A 25,791-nucleotide genomic window follows, 5' to 3' on the forward strand; every position below is an offset into this window, starting at 1 on the left:
GGTAGCTCAGTCAGTTGAGCATCCGTCTCTTGGTTTGGGCCCAGGTCACAATCTCAGGGATGTAAGATTGAGCCCTGCACAGGGTCTGCCTGCTTGAGACTCTCTCCCTCTCCCCTTCTCTTCCCCATGCACTCTCTCTCTCTTTATCTCTAAAATAAACATATTAAAAATAAAAACAAAACAACCCATAAAAGAAAACATTGATAAATTGAACCTCATCAATAGTAAAACGTTATTCTATGAGAGAGACTCTATAAAAAGGATGAGAAAACAACTTACAGGGAGAAGGAAATATTTGCATACTACATATTCAATCAAGGATATCCAGAATAAAGAACTCTCGAAACTCAACATTTAAAAAGTGATCTGATTAGAACATAAAAAACAAAAGACAAAGAGACATTTCACTAGAGAATATATATGGATGGCAATAAGCCCATGAAAAGATGTTCAACATCACTAGCCATTAGGGAAATGCTAAGACCATGATGAAATAATACTATACATCTTGTAGAATAGCTCAAAACCAAAACCAAAAAAAAGGTTTGGATGCAAAGGCAAGGATGAGGATAAACTCAGTTTCCCCTAAGTGTTTGATGGGAACTAAATGGTACAGCCAGTCTGGAAAAGTTAGATAGTTTCTTAAAAAGCTACACAATTATTATGTGTCAGCAATTGGGCATTTATCTTAGAGAAATGAAAACTTCATCCATATAAAAGCCTTTATATGATTGTTCATAGCATCTTTATTTTTAATATCCAAAAGCTGCAAACAATGAAAATGCTCCCAATAGGTGAATAATTAAATAAATGATGGTACAACCACACCATGGAATGCTACTCAGCAAATAATAAATAAATAAATAAATAAATAAATAAATAAATAAATAAATAAATAAATAAAATAAAATAAATAAAAAAAAAACGATTGCACTATGAACATATGCAACAACTTAGATGGATCTTAGGGGTATTATAGTGATGAAAACAAAGTCAATATCAAAAGTGTATAATTCCATTTACATGATATTCCCAAAATGATAAAATTATAGAAGTGGATAACAGGTTAATGGTTGCCGGGAGTTAGGATTATAGGGAAGAGGTGTGGGCATAACTATAAAGAGGTGGCAAGAGTGGCTTCCCAGTGGTGATGGAACCCTTCCACACACTGACTGACATGGTCATCACACACATCTACATGGAATAAAGTGATAGAAAATGATACATGCACATTATATCAATATCAGTCTCCTGGTTTCAGTGCTGTAGGATAGTTATGCAAGATGCAACCACTGGGAGAAGCTAGGTGAAGGGTATGAGATTCCTCTGTACTATATTTGCAGCATTCTGTGAATCTGTAATTAATTCAAAATAAAAAGTTTTAAAAATAGTCAAATAAATCAAATAATTTATTATGTTGAACCCAAGAATATAGGATTAATGTAGTAGGGTGTCTTAAAGTTTCTTCTTTTTCTGTGTGCACAAACTTTATAATGTGAAATGTCTGCATTTCTTCCCACTACTACCCCAAACTTACTAACAAAAGTAGCTGACCCTCCTCCACATATGCCGCTTTTGTTGTCAAAATGAAAATGGAGTCAGAAGTTTACTAGCCTTCTATTGATGGCTGTTTTTTAAAATATTTTATTTATTTATTCATGAGACACAGAAAGAGAGAGAGAGGCAGAGACATAGGCAGTGGAAGAAGCAGGCTCCATGCAGGGAGCCCGATGTGGGACTAGATCCCGGGACTCCAGGATCACACCCTGGGCCGAAGGCGGCGCTAAACCGCTGAGCCACCCGCGCTGCCCTGATGGCTGTTTTAATGAGAAATAACATCTATCACTTTAGGATTGGCAGTGCCACCAGTGATGAGTAAAATGAGGCTCAGGAAGATGACTTACCCTTGCTATGATAGGATTGTTCAAAAGTAAGAGATCAGCAAAGAGCCCAGTTCTCCTATCACTCAACTCATGGCAATTAGCATTAAATTCATTTGTTTACAGAGAGTTAACTAGTACCAATAGATGCCTGTGTTTCAAGGAACTCTTCACTAAAAGGATATCTTGCAAATATATTCAAAGAAATTCAGTATTATCATTTTTATAACTAGTCAATACTAGTTGGTCCAAGGGTCCAGTAGAGGACCCCGATGTAATGATAAGAACACCAGAAATTTGCATGCTATCTAGCCCACTGGGTAAAGGGTGGCTTTAAAGGATGGTTCCTTTTAATAGATACGTACCGAACTAACTGTGCTCTTCCAGGTGAAACAGGTGGTCCTGACCTTTCAAGTCTTCCTCTATGTTTTTTCTCTTGAGTGTCTCTTAGTAAGCTTTTGTGCCTAAAAATATATTAACATTTTAAAATTAACTTATTGTGGATTGATAGGAAATTAAAAATAGAAATGTACCTAAAGATTTCATCATTTTCATGCACCCGTGTGACATGTTTTCCTAATACAGAAAATAACTGTATGAGTTCCAGCCTCATCTGACACCTGGGATGTCCCTTCAGTCTTTCAGGCACATTTTGGCCAGTATTTCTTTTATAAGGACCAAGTACTAGGAACTGTCACTCTGCAGGCCCCTTCACTCGGAGCCTTCTACTCTGGGCACATCCTGCCCTGGGTGAAAGTTGCCTGGTTACTTCCCTTCCCCACCCGACTCTGCCACAGGGCCTGGATCTGGTTTTCCAGGGATTCCCAGGTTTAGCGTGGTCCTTGGCACATAGTGGGTTTTCATTACATAGTGGCTAGGTAAACTCATAACTGAAAAATGCCAGGACGTGGGAAGAGTGGTATTTTAAGATTCACCTTCCAGCATAACAGAGCAGCCTGTGTATTTGTCATTTTCATACTCCTTCAGATAGGAGTCACAGAGATCAAACACCTCAAAATTGATGAGAATTAGAGGAACAAGAGCATCTCCTTTTTCCCCAGGACTCCTTCCATCTGCTCTCTGGGTTTGCTGGCAACATGTACTCACTCCGTGGTTCTCAGAATCCCTGCAAGTGAGGGTCCCCTGTGACCAGCTGGGAGCCACTTCTTGCTTTACCCAATCGGGGACCGCATGGAACATTAAAAATAGGCTGAAATTTGTAAGCTATATGCTAATTTAAAAAGTGTCCTTGGCATCTCCGACTGCCGGCTTTTATGAAACACAGGGCCTTAATCTGTGCTTAGGTACCTATTTATAGACGTCCTTAAGTGGAACTCGTTTTGTATGTCAGACATTCTTTAAATTAGTGTCTGCTTCACTTAAGCCTGTTAATATTTTGGAGGCTCTAGCCTTTCTGTGGTATTTACTTAAAGTTCTGTTAATAGATAAGATGCTGTCTCTATCAAGATTTCCCTGATTCACTTCACATAATTTTAATCATTCTAAATTCACCTAGCACTTAACTTCTTCAGGTCCCTACCACTGCGTTTACATTGCCCGTGAGATTCCTCCATGTCTTTTATCATCTTTTTCACGTGATATTAGCCCTGACCTACCAATTGAGTCAATGGTGCTCTTGCCTTCCCTTCTGGTGCCCACACATAAGCCGTATTCACGCCAAATACTTCTACTTGGAATATGAAGAGCAGGGAGGGACTGACTTGTATTATGGAGGGACATGTCAACATCTACTCTGGACTTTCTCCCATGACATAAACTAACAACTAGGCAAATGTGGTTACTGAGGATGTATCAGAGAAGCCCTCATGCAAATTTCTACATACTTTTTGAAATCAACAGTGGCCTTCCAGTTTAAAGTTGGCTCTAATCTCTTGGTCATTTGAAACTTCCCGAAGTTAATTTGGTTCTTCTCTAGTATATTCTTGCTTGAAGCAAGAAAAGCTTTAGGAAGGGCGTCTGCTTCTTCCTTCTTAGGTACCTCCTTAGGCTCTTCATTTTCTTTTTTCCATTCTTCAGTGAATCTAATATCCTTTATGTACAAAAAAAACAGTAATTTTTACAATGACATCACTTCTGAATTGTTTTGTGCTATCTGAAAATTAAAAAGTGATAACTTCAGAAAATGAAGTCTCTGATGCCTCTAACTTGTGTTGCTTAGTGACACACACTAGAGAAGGGCCACTTCAGGACTCAGGTCTCTACTGGAGTGACGTTGCCAGAAATGTGATGTTCCTAAGCTCCCCTCCCCACTGCAGCACACACAGATACAACAGCAGGGTTAGACCTACTCACTCCTCACTACTGCCAGACAGATCTAAACTCAAGGGCTGCCTGGGTGGTTCAGTGGTTGAGTGTCTGTCTTTGGCTCAGGGTGTGATCCTGGGGTCCCAGGATTGAGTTCCACATCAGGCTCCCCGCAAGGGGCCTGCTTCTCCCTCTGCCTATGTCTCTGCCTCTCTCTGTGTGTCTTTCATGAATAAATAAAATCTTTTAAAAAAATATCTAAACTCAGATGCTATATTGACTGGGACACATCATGTATAAATTTCTGAAACAAAGGATTAAAAGCATATTTTGCAGTTAGCCAGAGATAAAAGACACATGACAGAGGAAGTCATTATATTTAAAAGACACATGACAGAGGAAGAAATATAATTATTAAAAAAGACTTATCAGAAACAATGCAAGCCAAAGGAAAAGAGAATGACATCTTTAAAATATTTTTTTTAAAAAAGACCTGCCAACCCAAAATTCTAAATAGAGATTAAAAAAAAAAAAAAGCTTTCAAAAATAAGGGCAAAATAAAGACTTTCATAGATGATCAAAACCAGAGAATTCTTGTTCACTTCCGGAAGGCCTGTGCTAAAGAAATGGCGATGAAGTTCTTCATTCAGAAGGAATAACATACCAGAAAGAGGACTATACCACATCTATACAAAGAAATGAAAATCTGTAGAAATGGTAAAAATATAAAAGACTCCTCATATTATTTTTAATCATTCTAAAATGTAATTGATTCTCTAATGTAAAAATAGTATCGTTGTGTTGAGGGGTTAATAGCATACAAAAGTAAAATGCATGACAATAGTGCCAAGGGTAGGGAGAGGCACTGAAGGTTACTGTGGTAAGTTCTTAAAGTCTTTGTGAAATGGTAAGACAGTATTTAAAGGTGGGTAGGATAAATTAGAGATATACATTATGAGCCCTAGGGCAGTCACCATGAAACTTTTAAGAAGCATAACTGACAAAAAGCGTAAATAAAACAATCATTTTTAAAGGCTCAATTAATACAAAAAGGGCAGGAAAAGAGAGAAAAAATAACAAAGAACAAATGAGACAAAAAAGAAACAAGTAGCAAATTAGTAAATTTAAATTCAAATCAATCCCTAGTTACATTAAATAAAAATGATTTAAAACTTCAGTTAAAAGAAACTGGATTGAATTGGATGAAAAAGGTATTTAAAAACCCACTTTCCATACGACCAATAATCAAAAAATGCAGGAATGGTTACATTAAAATCAAACAAAATGGACTTAAAAACAAAATATTATCAGACCTAAAAAGGGAGACACATAATGACAGTCAACACAACTCTTATTGTATATTCACCAAACAACAGAACTTCAAAGTACATTTAGAAAAAAATGTAACTACAAAGAAAAATAGATAAGCCCACAATTATGAGACTTCAAAAACTCCTCTTTCAGTAATCAATAAAATAAGCACACAAAAATTAATAATATAGAGAACTGAGCAATACTATCAATTACATTGACAAAACTGACAATTATAGAACATACTACCCAATGGCAGCAGGACACATACTCCTCTCGAACAAAAAAGAAATCACCAAAATTGACCACATTTTGGTCCATAAAACAAACATCTACAAAGCTAAAAGGACTAAAATCATATGAAAAAAAAAAAAAAAAAAACCTTCTCTTAATTCAATGGAATTAAACCAGAAACCAGTAAAAGAAAGATAACTAGAAAATCTTCAGATATATTAATGTGCCTGAAAACATATCAAAATCTATGGGATGTAGTTCATGTAGTGTTCATATAGAAATTTACAGAATAAAACTTTATAGTAGAAAAAATAAAGGTCTCAAATGAATGGCTAAACTTCCAAATTAAGAGATTAAATAAGAGCAAATTAAACCCAAAAAAATCAGAAGGAAAATAAAATCATCAAGAGCAGAAATCAAATAAAAAGGAAAGCAGCCAAAAAAATCAATGAAACAAATAACTGTTCTTTAAATAAAATCAACCACTTCTTTCCAGATTAATCAAGAATAAAAAGAGAGAAGACTCAAATGATCCATATCAGAATTGAAAGAGCAGTCATCACAAAAGATCTTCCAGACATTAAAGGATAATAATGGAATGCCATACTTGATGCCAATAAATTAGATAAGTTGGATAAAATGTAAGAATTCACTGAAACACACAAACTACCAAGGCTCAAGAAGAAGAAACTGGACTAGCTCTATATCTATTAAAGAAATCAAATTCTCAATATAAAAACATTCCAATAAAGAAAGCTACAGGCACAGATGGCTTCACTGGTGAATTGTATCAAATATTTAAGAAAGGAATAATATCTAATTTGTATGAAGAATTCTAGAAAGAAGAAAAGTAAGTGAATATTTCCCAATTCATTTTCTGAGGCCACATTACCCAGCTACCAACACCAGATAAAGATGTTAAAAAATAACTACTAACCCATACCTTTCATGATTATAGATGCAAATATCCTCAGTAAAATACTATCAAATTTCATCCAGTAATGTCAAATAGGGTAAGACATAATGATGAATTGGGATTTACTCCAGAATTACTCAAAAAAGTCATCAACAGACAAAAGAAGGATAATCGTGCAATCATCTCAAGAAATGCAATAAAATCACCACCTCAAAGCAGCAATGGGCTCATCTCCCATGGGTTAAGTGGAGGCCCCATGGGAAGCATGTAAGAAGGCACTCTCCCTATCAGCCAAGGTAGCGTCAGCAGAGGCTTCATAGGAACTGAACTTCCACCCCTGTCCAATGGTAATGAAGCATACTATTCCACCAGAGTTGTCAATGGAAAGTGAAGAACTCAGATCTTGCAGGACCTCCAGACTCCACCAGCAAAGTACCAGAGAAGGCCTGCTAAAACAAAAGATCTAAATAAAATCCATAGTTTCACAACATAATGCCCCAAATGTCCAAGACAATAAAAGATCATTCATCCTACCAAGAACCAGAAAGATCACAACTTGAATGAGAAAGGATAATGTAGGAATAATGTTTATACCAAGATGAAATAGATGTTGGAATAATTTGATATGAATTTAAAGCTGCCATCATAAAAATGCTTCAGTGAGCAATTTTCAAGACTTAAAACAAACTAAAAAGCCTCAACAAGTAAATAAAAGACATGAAGAAGAACCAAAAAGAAATTTTTTTATTTTATTTTTATTTATTTTTTTTTATTATTTTTTTTCAAAAAGAAATTTTGAAACTGAAATTTATGAACCAAAAAAAAAAAAAAAAAAAAAACCTCACTGGATAGGCCTAACAATATGATGGAGAGGACAGAGGGGAAGAATCCATGACCTTCCATGAAATTACTCAGTATGAATAAAGAAGGGAAAATTCATTGCAAAAAAAAATGATAGAACCTCAAGATCTGTGAGGCCACAACAAAAATTCCAAAATTCATGTCATCAGAGTAACAGAAAGAGAAGAGGAAGGGAGTCAGACTAAAAATGTATTCTAACAAGATTTGAAATTTTCTCAAACTTGGAAAAAGACATAAATCTAAGATTCAAGAAGCTGAGGAAACCCTAAACAAACAAACAAAGTTATCCATGCCAAGACACACACACAAAAATCAAACTCGACAAACTAAAGACAAGGAAAATTCTTAACAGCCATGAGACATAAACAATATTTTGCTTTTAAGAGGAAAACAATTAAAATAATAACAGATAATCATGGAAGCCAGAAGAAACATTTTTTAAACACTGGAAGTAAAGAATTGTCAGCCTGGGATACTATATCCAGTGAAAATATTCCTTCAGAAATGAAGGGGAGGTCAAGAAATTCTCAGATGAGGGAAAATGAAGAGAAGCTGTCATCAACAAACTTAACCTAAAAGAGTAAGTTCTTAAACAGAAAGACTATGATAAAAGAAGAAACTTGCAACAGCAAAAAAAGAAAAACAATGGAAAAGAATAAAAGTGTAGGTAAATACAAAAGACATTCATTCTGCTTTTGAGTTTTTTAAATGAAGTTTGATGTTTGAAGCAAAACATAATGCTGTCTTATACAGTTAGCAATGAATATGGAGGAAATAAAGACAATTACAAATGAGAGAGGTAAAGGGACTTAAAAGAAGATACTTTTTTTTTTTTTTGGTTACTAAAATTGTATTTATTTTTTCAGTCCCATCAGTGTAATAGTATTATAGCTTTTGCAAGAAGTTTATGTTGAAAGAGAAATGACATAAATTCTCATAGTATATTTGTAAAGAAAGACTATGCTGACAGTTTTTTTGTGTGACATCTCAGGGAGTTGCAAGGGATTAAGTCATACACAATTATTGTTTGAAGGCGACATGGTTTCTGTACTTTGCTCAAACTGGTATAATGTCAAATAGTAGATTATAATTGATTACATAGGTATATATGGTACAATACTCATAGTAACCACAAACATGCAAAATCTTTACAAAGAGGTACATTCAAAACACTATGGATAGAGGAGCAAGATGGCGGAAGAGTAGGGTCTCCAAATCACCTGTCTCCACCAAACTACCTAGAAAACCTTCCAATCATCCTGAAAATCTATGAATTCGGCCTGAGATTTAAAGAGAGACCAGCTGGAATGCAACAGTGAGAAGAGTTCGCGCTTCTATCAAGGTAGGAAGACGGGGAAAAAGAAATAAAGAAACAAAGGCCTCCAAGGGGGAGGGGCCCCGCGAGGAGCCGGGCTGAGGCCGGGGCAGGTGTCCCCAGGACAGGAGAGCCCCGTCCCGGAGGAGCAGGAGCTGCACCGACCTTCCCGGGGGAAAGGGGCTCCAGGGGGTGGAGCAGGACCCAGGAGGGCGGGGATGCCCTCGGGTTCCCCGGGACAGGAACAGAGCAACTGCGCACCCAGGAGAGTGCGCCGAGCTCCCTAAGGGCTGCAGCGCGCACGGTGGGACCCGGCGGGACCGGAGCAGCCAGGAGGGGCTCGGGCGGCGGCTCCGCGGAGGGGGCTGCGGGGCGGGAGCAGCTCGGAGGGGCTCGGGCAGAGGAAGAGGCTCCGTGCGGAGGGGGCTGCGCGGTTCCAAGAGCAGCTCGGAGGGGCTCGGGCGGCAGCTCCGGGGAGGGGGCTGCGCAGCCCGGGAGCTCGAATCCAACAGCGCAGGCACCGGAGCACAGGGCGCCGGGACACAGCCCAGGATCCGGCCTCCCCCGGGACAGGCAGAGGCCGGGAGGGCCCAGGACAGCGAGGACGCTCCTGCCCCGAATGAGCAGATCAGCGGCCCCGCCCCGGAGCCTCCAGGCCCTGCAGACGGAGTTCCTGCCAGAGCTGAATCCAAGTTTCCAGAGCTGCCCCGCCACTGGGGCTGTTCCTCCTGCGGCCTCACGGGGTAAACAACCCCCACTGAGCCCTGCACCAGGCAGGGGCACAGCAGCTCCCCCAACTGCTAACACCTGAAAATCAGCACAACAGGCCCCTCCCCCAGAACACCAGCTAGACGGACAACTTCCAGGAGAAGCCAAGGGACTTAAAGTACACAGAATCAGAAGATACTCCCCTGTGGTTCTTTTTTTGTTTTTTGTTTTGTTTTTGTTTTGTTTTGCTTTTTGATTTGTTTCCTTCCCCCACCCCCTTTTTTTCTCCTTTCTTTTTCTTTCTCTTTTTCTTCCTTTTTTTTTTCGTTTTTTTTCTTACCTTTTTTTTCTTTCTCTTTTCTTTCCTTCTTTCTCTCCTCTCTTTTTCTCTTTTACCCAATACAACTTGCTTTTGGCCACTCTGCACTGAGCAAACTGACTAGAAGGAAAACCTCACCTCAAAAGAAAGAATCAGAAACAGTCCTCTCTCCCACAGAGTTACAAAATCTGGATGACAATTCAATGTCAGAAAGCCAATTCAGAAGCACTATTATACACCTACTGGTGGGTCTAGAAAAAAGTATAAAGGACTCAAGAGACTTCATGACTGCAGAATTTAGAGCTAATCAGGCAGAAATTAAAAATCAATTGAATGAGATGCAATCCAAACTAGAAGTCCTAACGATGAGGGTTAACGAGGTGGAAGAACGAGTGAGTGACATAGAAGACAAGTTGATAGCAAAGAGGGAAACTGAGGAAAAAAGAGACAAACAATTAAAAGACCATGAAGATAGATTAAGGGAAATAAACGACAGCCTGAGGAAGAAAAACCTACGTTTAATTGGGGTTCCCGAGGGCGCCGAAAGGGACAGAGGGCCAGAATATGTATTTGAACAAATTCTAGCTGAAAACTTTCCTAATCTGGGAAGGGAAACAGGCATTCAGATCCAGGAAATAGAGAGATCCCCCCCTAAAATCAATAAAAACCGTTCAACACCTCGACATTTAATTGTGAAGCTTGCAAATTCCAAAGATAAAGAGAAGATCCTTAAAGCAGCAAGAGACAAGAAATCCCTGACTTTTATGGGGAGGAGTATTAGGGTAACAGCAGACCTCTCCACAGAGACCTGGCAGGCCAGAAAGGGCTGGCAGGATATATTCAGGGTCCTAAATGAGAAGAACATGCAACCAAGAATACTTTATCCGGCAAGGCTCTCATTCAAAATGGAAGGAGAGATAAAGAGCTTCCAAGACAGGCAGCAACTAAAAGAATATGTGACCTCCAAACCAGCTCTGCAAGAAATTTTAAGGGGGACTCTTAAAATTCCCCTTTAAGAAGAAGTTCAGTGGAACAGTCCACAAAAACAAAGACTGAATAGATATCATGATGACACTAAACTCATATCTCTCAATAGTAACTCTGAATGTGAACGGGCTTAATGACCCCATCAAAAGGCGCAGGGTTTCAGACTGGATAAAAAAGCAGGACCCATCTATTTGCTGTCTACAAGAGACTCATTTTAGACAGAAGGACACCTACAGCCTGAAAATAAAAGGTTGGAGAACCATTTACCATTCGAATGGTCCTCAAAAGAAAGCAGGGGTAGCCATCCTTATATCAGATAAACTAAAATTTACCCCAAAGACTGTAGTGAGAGATGAAGAGGGACACTATATCATACTTAAAGGATCTATTCAACAAGAGGACTTAACAATCCTCAATATATATGCTCCGAATGTGGGAGCTGCCAAATATATACATCAATTATTAACCAAAGTGAAGAAATACTTAGATAATAATACACTTATACTTGGTGACTTCAATCTAGCTCTTTCTATACTCGATAGGTCTTCTAAGCACAACATCTCCAAAGAAACGAGAGCTTTAAATGATACACTGGACCAGATGGATTTCACAGATATCTACAGAACTTTACATCCAAACTCAACTGAATACACATTCTTCTCAAGCGCACATGGAACTTTCTCCAGAATAGACCACATATTGGGTCACAAATCGGGTCTGAACCGATACCAAAAGATTGGGATTGTCCCCTGCATATTCTCGGACCATAATGCCATGAAATTAGAACTAAATCACAACAAGAAGTTTGGAAGGACCTCAAACACATGGAGGTTAAGGACCATCCTGCTAAAAGATAAAAGGGTCAACCAGGAAATTAAGGAAGAATTAAAAAGATTCATGGAAACTAATGAGAATGAAGATACAACCGTTCAAAATCTTTGGGATGCAGCAAAAGCAGTCCTAAGGGGGAAATACATCGCAATACAAGCATCCATTCAAAAACTGGAAAGAACTCAAATACAAAAGCTAACCTTACACATAAAGGAGCTAGAGAAAAAACAGCAAATACATCCTACACCCAAGAGAAGAAGGGAGCTAATAAAGATTCGAGCAGAACTCAACGAAATCGAGACCAGAAGAACTGTGGAACAGATCAACAGAACCAGGAGTTGGTTCTTTGAAAGAATTAATAAGATAGATAAACCATTAGCCAGCCTTATTAAAAAGAAGAGAGAGAAGACTCCAATTAATAAAATCATGAATGAGAAAGGAGAGATCACTACCAACACCAAGGAAATACAAACGATTTTAAAAACATATTATGAACAGCTATACGCCAATAAATTAGGCAATCTAGAAGAAATGGACGCATTCCTGGAAAGCCACAAACTACCAAAACTGGAACAGGAAGAAATAGAAAACCTGAACAGGCCAATAACCAGGGAGGAAATTGAAGCAGTCATCAAAAACCTCCCAAGACACAAGAGTCCAGGGCCAGATGGCTTCCCAGGGGAATTTTATCAAACGTTTAAAGAAGAAACCATACCTATTCTCCTAAAGCTGTTTGGAAAGATAGAAAGAGATGGAGTACTTCCAAATTCGTTCTATGAAGCCAGCATCACCTTAATTCCAAAGCCAGACAAAGACCCCGCCAAAAAGGAGAATTACAGACCAATATCCCTGATGAACATGGATGCAAAAATTCTCAACAAGATACTGGCCAATAGGATCCAAGAGTACATTAAGAAAATGATTCACCATGACCAAGTAGGATTTATCCCTGGGACACAAGGCTGGTTCAACACCCGTAAAACAATCAATGTGATTCATCATATCAGCAAGAGAAAAAACAAGAACCATATGATCCTCTCATTGGATGCAGAGAAAGCATTTGACAAAATACAGCATCCATTCCTGATCAAAACTCTTCAGAGTGTAGGGATAGAGGGAACATTCCTCGACATCTTAAAAGCCATCTATGAAAAGCCCACAGCAAATATCATTCTCAATGGGGAAGCACTGGGAGCCTTTCCCCTAAGATCAGGAACAAGACAGGGATGTCCACTCTCACCACTGCTGTTCAACATAGTACTGGAAGTCCTAGCCTCAGCAATCAGAAAACAAAAAGACATTAAAGGCATTCAAATTGGCAAGGAAGAAGTCAAACTCTCCCTCTTCGCCGATGACATGATACTCTACATAGAAAACCCAAAAGTCTCCACCCCAAGATTGCTAGAACTCCTACAGCAATTTGGTAGCGTGGCAGGATACAAAATCAATGCCCAGAAGTCAGTGGCATTTCTATACACTAACAATGAGACTGAAGAAAGAGAAATGAAGGAGTCAATCCCATTTACAATTGCAACCAAAAGCATAAGATACCTAGGAATAAACCTCACCAAAGATGTAAAGGATCTATACCCTCAAAACTATAGAACACTTCTGAAAGAAATTGAGGAAGACACAAAGAGATGGAAAAATATTCCATGCTCATGGATTGGCAGAATTAATATTGTGAAAATGTCAATGTTACCCAGGGCAATAACACGTTTAATGCAATCCCTATCAAAATACCATGGACTTTCTTCAGAGAGTTAGAACAAATTATTTTAAGATTTGTGTGGAATCAGAAAAGACCCCGAATAGCCAGGGGAATTTTAAAAAAGAAAACCATATCTGGGGGCATCACAATGCCAGATTTCAGGTTGTACTACAAAGCCGTGGTCATCAAGACAGTGTGGTACTGGCACAAAAACAGACACATAGATCAGTGGAACAGAATAGAGAATCCAGAAGTGGACCCTGAACTTTATGGGCAACTAATATTCGATAAAGGAGGAAAGACTATCCATTGGAAGAAAGACAGTCTCTTCAATAAATGGTGCTGGGAAAATTGGACATCCACATGCAGAAGAATGAAACTAGACCACTCTCTTGCACCAGACACAAAGATAAACTCAAAATGGATGAAAGATCTAAATGTGAGACAAGATTCCATCAGAATCCTAGAGAAGAACACAGGCAACACCCTTTTTGAACTCGGCCATAGTAACTTCTTGCAAGATACATCCACGAAGGCAAGAGAAACAAAAGCAAAAATGAACTATTGGGACTTCATCAAGATAAGAAGCTTTTGCACAGCAAAGGATACAGTCAACAAAACTCAAAGACAACCTACAGAATGGGAGAAGATATTTGCAAATGACATATCAGATAAAGGGCTAGTTTCCAAGATCTATAAAGAACTTCTCAAACTCAACACCAAAGAAACAAACAATCCAATCATGAAATGGGCAAAAGACATGAACAGAAATCTCACAGAGGAAGACATAGACATGGCCAACATGCATATGAGAAAATGCTCTGCATCACTTGCCATCAGGGAAATACAAATCAAAACTACAATGAGATACCACCTCACACCAGTGAGAATGGGGAAAATTAACAAGGCAGGAAACAACAAATGTTGGAGAGGATGTGGAGAAAAGGGAACCCTCTTACACTGTTGGTGGGAATGTGAACTGGTGCAGCCACTCTGGAAACCTGTGTGGAGGTTCCTCAAACAGTTAAAAATATACCTGCCCTACGACCCAGCAATTGCACTGTTGGGGATTTACCCCAAAGATACAAATGCAATGAAACGCCGGGACACCTGCACCCCGATGTTTCTAGCAGCAATGGCCACGATAGCCAAACTGTGGAAGGAGCCTCGGTGTCCATCGAAAGATGAATGGATAAAGAAGATGTGGTTTATGTATACAATGGAATATTACTCAGCTATTAGAAATGACAAATACCCACCATTTGCTTCAACGTGGATGGAACTGGAGGGTATTATGCTGAGTGAAGTAAGTCAGTCGGAGAAGGACAAACATTATATGTTCTCATTCATTTGGGGAATATAAATAATAGTGAAAGGGAATATAAGGGAAGGGAGAAGAAATGTGTGGGAAATATCAGAAAGGGAGACAGAACGTAAAGATTGCTAACTCTGGGAAATGAACTAGGGGTGGTAGAAGGGGAGGAGGGCGGGGGGTGGGAGTGAATGGGTGACGGGCACTGGGTGTTATTCTGTATGTTAGTAAATTGAACACCAATAAAAAAAAAACACTATGGATAAATCAAAATAGAATTCTAAAAAATGTTCAAGTAATCTGCAGAAACCACAGGAAAAAGAAAACAAAAATGAAAACTAGGAGGAACACAAAATAAAAGTAAAGTGGCAAGCGTAAGCTCTAACGTATCAATAATTAAATGGATATTATCTAAACACATCAGTAGATACATCAATTGAGTTACACAAATTTATTTTTAAAATGACTCAAGTATCTGCTGTTTACAAGAAACTCACTTCAAATATAACAATATATGTAGCATGAAAGTAATAGGAAAGATGGGTGCTGGGTGGCTCAGTCGGTTAAGCATCTGCCTTCAGCTCAGGTCATGCTCACAGGGTCCTGGGATAGAGCCCCACATTGGGCTCCCTGCTCAGCTGGGAGTCTGCTTCTCCCTCTGCCCCTCCCCCCGCTTGTACTCTCTCACTCACTTTCTCTGTCTAAAATAAATAAATAAAATCTTTAAAAAATTATATTAAAAAAGAAAATAATAGGAAAGAAAGATATAACATGCAAACAATGGTTAAAAGAAAGCAGGAGTGGCTATAAATGTATCCAATTAAGTAGACTTCAGCAAAAGGAAAATCATGAAGGACAGAGAGGGACATTACATGATGATAAAATGATCAATCAAGAAGATATAGCAATATTAAATGCATATACAGAGCTTCAAATACAAAAACAGAACTAAGAGAAAAATTAGACAAATCCATAATTATAGTTGAATACTTCAAAACTTCTCTCTCAACAACTGATAGAAAATCAGCAAGAATATGAAAGAACTTAGCACCAAAAACCACATGATTTTTTACACAAGGTAAAAAGAAGAGAAGAAATAATAAATACCAAAGTGAAGTAGAAAAAAACACACAGAGAAAAATCAATGAAACTAAAAGCTAAGTCTCTGAGGAAACAGAAAATCAAGAGACCTCTACCCAGATGAGTCAAGAAAAAATAAAACACCAATGACCAATATTAGAAGTGAGAGAGGTAACAATAGCTACATAGTCTACAGACATTAAAAGATGAATAAAAGAATAACCATAAACAAGTTTACACCAATACATGTGACATAGATGAAATGGACAATTTCCTTTAAAGACAATCTACCAGGGTGCCTGGCTGGCTCAGTCAGTAGAGCACGCAGCTCTTGATCTTGGGGTTGAAAGTCTGGGGATAGAGATTGGGATAGAGATTATTTAAATTAAAAAATAAAATGGCAAAAGGTTATGTATACTTTACATATATATATGTATACATATATAAAGTATATGTATACTTTACTCCAACAGAATCATTTTTTAAATAAGTAAAAAAAAATAAAGATTACCATAACTTCCTCAAGAAGAAACAGATAACCAGCCTGGCCCAAACTAGTAAAGACACTGAAATCTGTTGTTTAACAACTTACCTACAAAGGACACTCCAGGCCCAGATGGCTTCACTACCAAACATGTAAGAAAGAAACAAGATCAATTCTACACAAACTCTTTCAGAAATTGGAGAGGAAAAAAAAAACTTCCCAACTCATTTTATAAGGCCAGTATCACTCTGATAACCAAAACCAAAGATATTAAAGAAAACTACACATCAAAACCTTATAAATATAGATGTGACACTTAAAATCTTAGCAAGTTAGATCCAATAATATATAAAAATGATACTACATCCTGAACAAATGAGCTTTGTTCCAGAAATGTATGGTTATTTTTTAAAGCTCATCAATGTAATTTATTACATTAACAAACTAAGAAAGAAAAAAAAAACATGTAATTTTCTTAATAGGTAATCATTTGGTAAAATCCAACATCCATTCCTTTTTGTTTTGGTTTTATTTAAATTTAAATTAGTAAACATACAGTGTATTATTGATTTTGGGGTAGAATTTAGTGATTCATCAGTTGCATATAATACCCAGTGTTCACTACATCAAATGCCCTCCCTTAATGCCCAACATCCCATTCTCCCATCCCCCACACCCACCTCCCCTCCAGTAACCCTCAGTTTGTTCTCTATAGTTGAATCTCTTATGGTTAGTCTCCCTTTCTGTTTTTATCCAATATCTATACCTAATAAAAGTTTTCAACAATCTGAAATAAAGGGGAACTTCTTCAATCTTATAAATGTCATATACAGCTAACACATACTTAATAATGAGAAACTGAAAGTTTTTCCTTTACCACCAGGAGCAAGAGACTACTTCTATATAATTCTGTGCTGGAGGTTCCAGATAATGCATTAAGAAAAGACAAAAAAAGGCACTGAGACTGAAAAGGAAGAGGCAAAATGATCATTATATACAGTCAATATAATCACATACATAGGAAACCCTCTGGGATCTATGAACCAGACACTAAAACTAGTAAATGTTTCAGAATATAAAAATGATATATAAAAATCAAGTGAATTTTTATATAGTAGCAACAGATAATCACAAATTAAAATTTTAAAACTACCATTAACCGTAGCCTTTTTAAATAAAAATTCAACTTTGAAGTTAGATTCAACTTTGAAGATCTAACTAGCTTTATTAATTGATTCATGAAGCCAGCAGCATCCCATGTAGCTAGCAGACAAATGTTCCACTGAGCTAAACAAAAGAAATAATTTTAAAGGCAGAGAGACCATTTGAAAAAAGGAATTTATTAGCAAGGAATGTATTCTTTAGACAAGGTTGCCCTCTTAAGAGAAGCAGAAGGGGTAAATCAGTAAATATCCTAGTATTGACCAGGAAATTCCAATTGACTTGTTATAAGTTACATTCCTGGGTGGTTGAAATTGCAGTTATTTAGGTATAAATAATAATAATATAATATAATATATAATAATATAATTCTTGAGTGTTGACTTGGCCTAAGTAATGCCACTTTGGGCCTGTGGTTTTCTTTTTTAACACTCTTAAAATATGAAATATTTATAAGTAGGTTTCACGAGATATATGCAAGACCTGTGCATTGAAAATTACAAAATATTGCTGAGAAACTGAAGGCCTAAATAAATGGCGAGACATACTCTGTTCATGGATTGGAAACCTCAGTATTGTTAAGACATTAGCTCTTTCTAAATTGATCTATAGATTCATCATAATCTCAACCATAATTCTTTCAGGCATTTTTTAAAAGATTTTATTTATTATTTATTCATGAGAGACACAGAGAGAGAGGCAGAGACATTGGGAGAGGTAAAAGCAGGCTCCATGCAGAGAGCCTGATGTGGGACTCGATCCCGGGACTCCAGGATCATGCCCTGGGACAAATGCAGGCGTTCAACTGCTGAGCCACCCAGGCATCCCATCTTTCAGGCTTTTTATGAAGAAATTGACAAGCTGACCTTAACATTCTAATGGATATGCAAAAGATGTAAAATAGACAAACAAGTTTGAAAAAGAAAACATTGAAGGACATATACTACCTGACTTCCAGACTTATTATAAAGCTACAATAATCCAAAGAGTGTGCTACTGGTATAAAAATAGACAAACAGATCACACCCATACAAACGGACAACTGATTTTAGACAAAGGTATAAAAGTAATTCAATGGAGAAAGGATGGCTTTTTCAACAAATGGTGCTGGAAAAACTAGATATTTATATGCAAAAGAAAAAAAAAGAACTTTGATCCACACCTCATATTATGTACAAAAATTAAATTTAAAGGCCTTAATGTAAAACCTAACATTTGAAAACTTTTAGGAAAAAAACACTGGAGAAAATCTTTCTGATACTGGGTTTGGCAAAGCTTTATGAGATACAACACTATAAAGAAAAAATTAACAAGTTGGACTTCATTAAAATTGAGGACATTTGCTCTTTGGAAGATATACTGATTGGAGAATGAAATGACAAGCCACAACCAGAAGATCATATTTACAAGCCATATATCTAATAGATTACGTAAGCCAAAAATATATATAAAAGAGCTCTTACAACTCAGTAAAGAAATCAAACAACCCAATAAAAAAAAACTGGGTGAAAGATCTAATAGACATATATGATATATAAATGGCAAATAAACATATGAAAAAATGCATTCAAGAAATGCAAATTAAAACCCAGTGAGATATTAGTACACACACCTATTAGAATGTCTAAAATTAGAGGACTGACCATACCAGTTATTGACGAATATACAGAAGAACTGGAAGTCTCATACACTGCCAGTGTGTATGTAAAATATTACCACCGCTTTGGAAAGCAGTTTACCCATTGCTTAAAAAGTTAAGCATGCAACCATATGATCTTGCTGTTTATTCCTAGATTTTACCCCAAGAGAAATGAAAGCATATGATCTGTGGAGATATACACCTGGAAATAAAATGTTAAAAATATGAGACCTTAAATTTTAAAGATATGTACAATGTTTTGAAAATAAAAGAATATTTGCAGGTGGGTGACAGAAAAGAAAATCAGAGGATCAATCTCAGAAGCCCAACACCCAACTAGTAAGAGAACAGAGAAGAAGGAATGATTAAAGATGTGATACCAAAAAAAGTATTTTTCTAGTTTTGAAGGACATATGTCATCATTAATGAAAAACAAACAAAACCAGCACCAACCATATCATCATTAAAATTACAGAACATCTGGAATAAGGATCCTAAAGGCTTTGTTAGATGGGAAAAGTCAAAACAGGCCACGTAGGAAAAAAATGCCTCTAAAATTCTAAGTAAAAATTGTTTTTGAACTATCATTATAGAAACAATAACAGAGAGAAAAATAAAGATATTTTCATATGCTAACCCTCAATTTTTTCCCTGTTATATGCCTCTTTTACTCAGGAAGCTCCACCAAAATGATGGGATATACCAACAAAAGGAAAACTAAATGGAAGGGAACTTCAACATAATAAAGACCATATATGAAAAGCCTACAGCAAATATCACATTCAGTGGTGAAAGCCTGAAAGCTTTCCCCCAATATCAGGAATAAATATGGAGATAGTGTTCACTGCTTCTATTCAGTGCAAAATCCTAAAAGGTCTAGCCATAGTAATTAGACAAGAAAAAGAAATCTAAGCGGCACCGGGCAGGCTAGGAAGCCTGCCTCTCCCTCTCCCTCTGCCTGCTACTCCCCCTGCTTCTGCTCGCTCGCTCTTTCTCTCTCTCTGTTAAATAAATAAAATCTTAAAAAAAAGAAAAGAAAAAGAAATTTAAAAACACGCAAATTGAAAAGAAGTAAAACTATTTGCAGATGACATGATCTTTTATGTAGAAAGACCTAAAGATTAAAAAAAAACTGAGTTAATAAATGAATTCAGTAAAGTTGCAGGATGTGATTTTGAATTTCACATTCAAAAGCCAGATCTGATTTCAACACTAAAAAAAAAAAAAACAGTTCCATTTCTCCTCATTAGCAGTGAACAATCAAAAAGGAAATTAAGGAAACAATTCCATTCAATAGCATCCAAAAGAATATAATGCTTAGAAATAAATTTAACCAAGGAGGCAAAAGAAGACACTGAAAACTATAAAACACTGCTGATAAAAAAAGTTAAAGGAAACAAAAACAAATGGAAAGACACCCCACGTTCATGGATTGGAAGAAATAATATTGTTAAGACAACAATGTTATACAAAGCAATCTATAAATTCAATGTAATCCCAATCAAAAGCCTAATGCTGTTTTTTTGCAAAAATGGTAAAACCAAACCTAAAAGTCAAGGGAACCTAAATAGCTAAAGCAGTCTTTAAAAAACAAGAACAAAGTTTGAGGAGTCATACTTCTCAATTTCAAAACTACCACAAAGATAATCAAAATAGTATGGGACTTGTATAAGGGCAGACAAAAAATAATAGAATAAAGAGTCCAAAAATAAACCTCTACATCTATGGCAAATTGATTTTCAACAAGGATACCAAGAACTTTCAATGGGGAAAGAACAATCTCTTCAACAAATGGTGCCCGGAAAACCGGATATCCACATGCAAAAAGAATTAAATTGCACATTACTTTACTTACACCCTATACAAAACTTAACTCAAAATGAATCAAAGACTTAGAGATAACACCATGACATTATTAGATGAAAACAGGGCAAATCTTCATTACCTTGGCTTTGGCAATGGTTTCTTATGATACCAAAAATATAGGCAAGAAAAAATGTATTTGTTGGACTTTATCAAAATTAAAAATGTTTGTGCATTAAAGAACACTATCAAGATGAGTGAAGACAACCCACAGAATGGGAGAAAATATCTGCAAATATTCTATCTGATAAGGGATTAATAGTCACAATATATAAAGAATTCCTACAACTCAACAACAAAAGACTACCCATTTTTTAATGGGCAAAGGACTTGAATAGACATTTCTTAAAATAAATATACAAATTCCCAATAATATGGAAATATGCTAAACATTACTATTAGGGAAATGGAAATCCAAACTATAATGGAATACCATACTTCATACTTACTAGGATATCTATCATAAAAAAACACACAATCACACACAGAAAATAACAAGTATTGGTGGTAATGTGGAGAAGCTGGAATCCTTCTACAGGAGCATAAAATGGTTCAATCTAGGTACAGTTTGGTACTTCCTCTAAAAGTTAAATACAGAATTAGCATATGACACAGAAATTCCACTCCTAGGTAACCTCCAAAATTAAAACAGGGACTCAGTTACTTGTAAGCCAATATTTATAGCATTTTTCACCATAATCAAAAAGTGGAAACAACCCAAGTGTCCAACAATAGATTTACTGATAAACAAAATGTGGTTATATACACGAATGGAATATTATTCAGCCACAAAAAGGAATGAAGTTCCGACACATGCTACAACATGGATGGACCTTGAACATATTATGCTAAATGTAATAAGCCAAGCACCAAAGTACAAATTTACGATTCCACTTCTCTGAAATACCTAGGAAAGGCAAATTTATATTTGATTAGAAATCGAGAAACCAAAAAGTAGATTAGAGGTTCCTAGGAGCTGGGGAAGTAGGCATGAGGAGGTTACTGCTTAATGGGAACAGTTTTAGTTTGAGATGATGAAAAAGATTTGGAAATGGACAGTAGTAATGGCTGCACATAATTAATGCCACTCAGTGATACACTCGAAGTAGTTAAAATGACAAATTTTATGTTTTGTACAGGTATATTATAACAACAACAAAGGAAAACTAGAGTCCAGGAAATAGGTGATCAAACACCAGGGGAAAAAAACTCACAGGATGATGACAGAGAGACGTTTCAGGACAAGAGCAGCAGCAGAATAGTAAGAAAATAGAGTGCTCTGGAAGTGGCAGTGTCAGAAGGAAAATAACAGATCTGATAAACTGTCTGATGTAGGATTTGTGGAATTGACATCATCTTGAGAATCAGCCTGGGGCTTAAGTGTATCACTTTAGTATTTCTTGCATATTGCTTCTTACCCACATCAGCTTCAATCAAGATTTAATAACTGTATTAACTGATTCCTTTGTCCACCTCAAAAACTATTTCAAAAACCATGCAAGACACAGAGAAAGTACAGTTCTTATGCATATGCAGTTGACACACTTACTGAGACAATCCAACTAGTTAGTAATCATGGGATGCCCAGAAAAGATAAAAATAATCAAAACATCTAGGCTTCATTAACAGGGATGACTGCTTTGTTCTTAGCATTATAAATTCAAAAGGAAAGATAAAAAGTGCTTTTTTAGAAAGCAATCTGACATATTTTACACCTATTACCTAAAGAGGTTCAGAAACTTCCTTGAAGTACTCCACTTATAATATTTCTTATGTAATATATTGTGAAAAACTCTCTAAAAATTATAAACAGGGTCCAAAAATAGAATTATTCTCAACAGAAGGTAACATGTCAAGTAACACTATGCTATGATATTTCAAGATTCTGTAAACTTACCTGTTTAAACATATTTTCTGAAAATTTTGCCGATTTTTCTTTTAAAAATGTGACAAGGTCTTTATAAATTTCACTTTTTCTCTCATAATTAATTTCCCCCTCATCTTCTGTTTTGCCCTTTGGAAGAAAAAGTTTGGTGCAATTATTAATGTAGTAGCATTTGAACCTGATCAATACATCACAACCCAAGGCCACATATTGTTTTCTTCTCTCGAGGATCCATGTGGCAGTTTTTATACATCAAAAATATGGGCAGAATTCTTCCTTCTTAAAGTTATCCATTTGTCCGTCCATCCACTCATCCACCCATCCATCATCCATACATTATGCTTTTACTGAGTACCTCCTATATGCATGTAGGGCATTTTGCTAGTTAGCAAAGAATGGAGAGCTTCCTTCCCTCTGCACTCCTCTAATGCAAAAAAACAAAACACACACAAAAAAAAAAACATTATGACTTCAAGAGAATCTGATGAAGTCATAAAAGGTCCCAAGATTAGAATGCCACCATAGAAAAGCTTGTTTCCATTTGTCACACTCTGTTCTTGTTCTGTGTGTAAAGAGGTTGCTATGGGATTATTTTCTAGAGTTACAACCTCCATGTAAGCACCTGACACTCCAACCTTTTTCTCCATACCTCTTTCTTTTTGTCTCTTTCCTTTCGTCACCTATCCTAATAGAAAAGATTTGGCTCTGCCTTAACCAAATGTATATATAAAAACCCATAGTGTGCTTTTTATATATACGTAACCACACACATACACAAAACATCATATACACCCATATAACTCAGGCGTGCCATGCATTTTGTCGTAATTATTGAATCATGTTCCTTATCTTTCATTCTTGAAATTGAGAGGAACACTTAGATATTTCCATATCAAATAAAGGTATATGTAGATTAGTAGCTCTTGATAGGAACAAAGTGTCCTTGCCCCACTCTAGAAGGTCAAAGTCTCTTATTTTCTGATTGGAAATTTCACTTTCTTAGAGTATCAAAACAAACCAAAGGCTAAATCATATTTAGCTCATCTCCCCCCTCTGTGCAGATATAATCTGAGAAGATCATGCTGAGAAGAAATGCACCATAAGGCAAGTCAGATGAGATGCTTGCTGGTCATCAAGAAAGTGGCACTCACATTTTGAAGCCAATCCAAACCAAGAGGTAGCAATTCTCCCAACAGTCCCCTGTGATGAGGAATCCCCACTAAGGATTTAGGTTCTCCCTGCAGATATTGCCTGTGAGGCCCCACATTACATTGAAGACACCAAGGGCAGGGTTGCCAAGGGGAAAGCTGACCACCTAGTAAGTTCAGTGAACAGGTATGAGACAAAAAATAAAATGTGTTCATGTGGAAGATTCAGAAGGCCACCACCCTGCTTAGTGCTCAGGGGTGGGAATCTGGAATGCTGTGTTTCTCCCTAGTCAGCTTCAGTTAGCAGCAAGTAAAAGGAAGACTGTAAAGCTGGAGGAGGGAGAAAGGGACTGCTCCCAGCTCCTCGTCCCCTGTCCCCAGCAGTGAACCCTGGCAGTGGCAGCTGCTTCCAGTAGCAACAGTTGGTTCCAGTTCCCAGGGGTTTTTCCCTATGTTCCCAGAACCTGGCTCATTACAACTCCTTAGAATCCCATTACAAACCAACCAGGTCTCCCTCTTCCAAGGTCTGGGTCTCAGCTCTGCTGGTTCTGCAAAGATCCTCTCCTCTGAGCTCCTGAGGTACCAGCTCCTGGGCATTGTACTCCTCTGACATCTGGGTGCCAGTTTCATGAGACCCCCTGTGCTCCAGCATAGCCTGGAAGCGACCATTCTTCAGAGATATGGATCCCAGCTCTGTGGGAGTCCCCCCTCTGAACTCCCAAGGGACCATAACCAATGTAAGCAGGGTCCCCTCCTCAGAGGTCTAAGTCCCAGCTCTGCAAGGACATCTTCTGAGACCCTAAGGAACCAGCACAGCCTGGTGGTGCTCCCTCACCAGACACATGGGTCCCAGCTTCTTGGGGGTGCTTCCTCCAAGCTCCCACATTTTAATTCCTTCCCTTTGTCCTCTCAACACTTAGGGCAAAAGCTATAGTTACTGCTTCTGTGTTACCTCAGCCACCTCTTATTTGCCCGAATACTTGTATAATTAATTAATTAATTAATTAATTAATCAATCAATCAGTGAACTGATCGTTACAGAGGTTTTCATTTTATAAAGTGGCGTGGGTTCCTTTGACGGTCATTTCTTAGAAGACTGATTTAATGACCTGCAATGGGGAACACCGAGGCTCATTCTGAAATGGTTTTGGATTTGCTCAGCAAACACATAGCAAAGGGATCTGCTTCAACCCAACAGAACAGAATCGCATTTTCTGTGGCCATCAGCATTCAGTCCTGGAGACATGCCTGCATTTACAGAGATGGAGCCAAGCACCAAAGACAACATGGTTCTTAAAAAATTACTTACGCCATTTAAAAATACTCCTTCTGTACTACAAGTAACACACAGAGTTTCAACATCATGGGGTTTTACCAGCACGTAACAAATTTCCCCATGAATTTGTCTCCAAGGTGGGGCTCGACATCCATTTGAAAATTCATAATCTGAAACCAATTATCGATCAATTAAAAGGAGCTCTGAAAAATAAAATATGTTATCTTTAAAAAGAAATAAATATGATTACAGTTTTTTTCAAATACTCAATCCTAATGTAGCTATTGAAGCATTTGGAAATAATAATTATTTTACATAACACAAAGCAAATCTGAGAATAATAGAAACCTGAAGTATAGTCAATAGATTCCAAGACAGTTTGTTCTCCTTTTCCTGAGAAATGTTTCAGCAGTTTTATATCGTTCTTAACAGTTGTTGGGTTTAAACAGATTTGTCTGAAATGAATGATAAGAAATGCATTTTAACACTCTAAAAGAGAATCTCCAGAAAACAGATGAAAATATACCATTTTAGCAAGGGGGGGGCTGGTGGGAGGAGGAATATCACTTTTTATAATTAAAATTGTAGTCAAATTATACAACAAC

At 37.2% G+C, this 25,791-nt stretch overlaps 3 long non-coding RNA genes across 4 annotated transcripts; 1 reads left to right on the forward strand and 2 right to left on the reverse strand.

Moving 5' to 3' along the window:
- Positions 1-1,088: 1,088 nt before the first annotated feature.
- LOC144310148 (uncharacterized) lies at positions 1,089-3,959 on the reverse strand. Its single transcript, XR_013375846.1, has 3 exons — positions 3,725-3,959; positions 2,246-2,344; positions 1,089-1,355 (listed from the first exon to the last, which is right to left on the reverse strand). It is a non-coding gene; the product is annotated as an uncharacterized LOC144310148 (long non-coding RNA).
- Positions 3,960-22,773: 18,814 nt separating this feature from the next.
- Positions 22,774-25,677, reverse strand: LOC144310149 (uncharacterized). Its single transcript, XR_013375847.1, has 3 exons — positions 25,535-25,677; positions 25,220-25,356; positions 22,774-22,891 (listed from the first exon to the last, which is right to left on the reverse strand). It is a non-coding gene; the product is annotated as an uncharacterized LOC144310149 (long non-coding RNA).
- Positions 23,286-25,330, forward strand: LOC144310150 (uncharacterized). 2 transcript variants are annotated; one of them, XR_013375848.1, is made up of 3 exons: positions 23,286-23,376; positions 23,824-24,489; positions 25,072-25,330. It is a non-coding gene; the product is annotated as an uncharacterized LOC144310150 (long non-coding RNA). The 2 variants fall into 2 exon arrangements; XR_013375849.1 differs by having other exon boundaries at positions 23,824-23,939; positions 24,971-25,330.
- Positions 25,678-25,791: the final 114 nt, after the last annotated feature.

Source organism: Canis aureus, unplaced genomic scaffold (genome assembly GCF_053574225.1).
Source record: "Canis aureus isolate CA01 unplaced genomic scaffold, VMU_Caureus_v.1.0 ptg000468l_RagTag, whole genome shotgun sequence".
Classification (NCBI taxonomy): domain Eukaryota; kingdom Metazoa; phylum Chordata; class Mammalia; order Carnivora; family Canidae; genus Canis; species Canis aureus.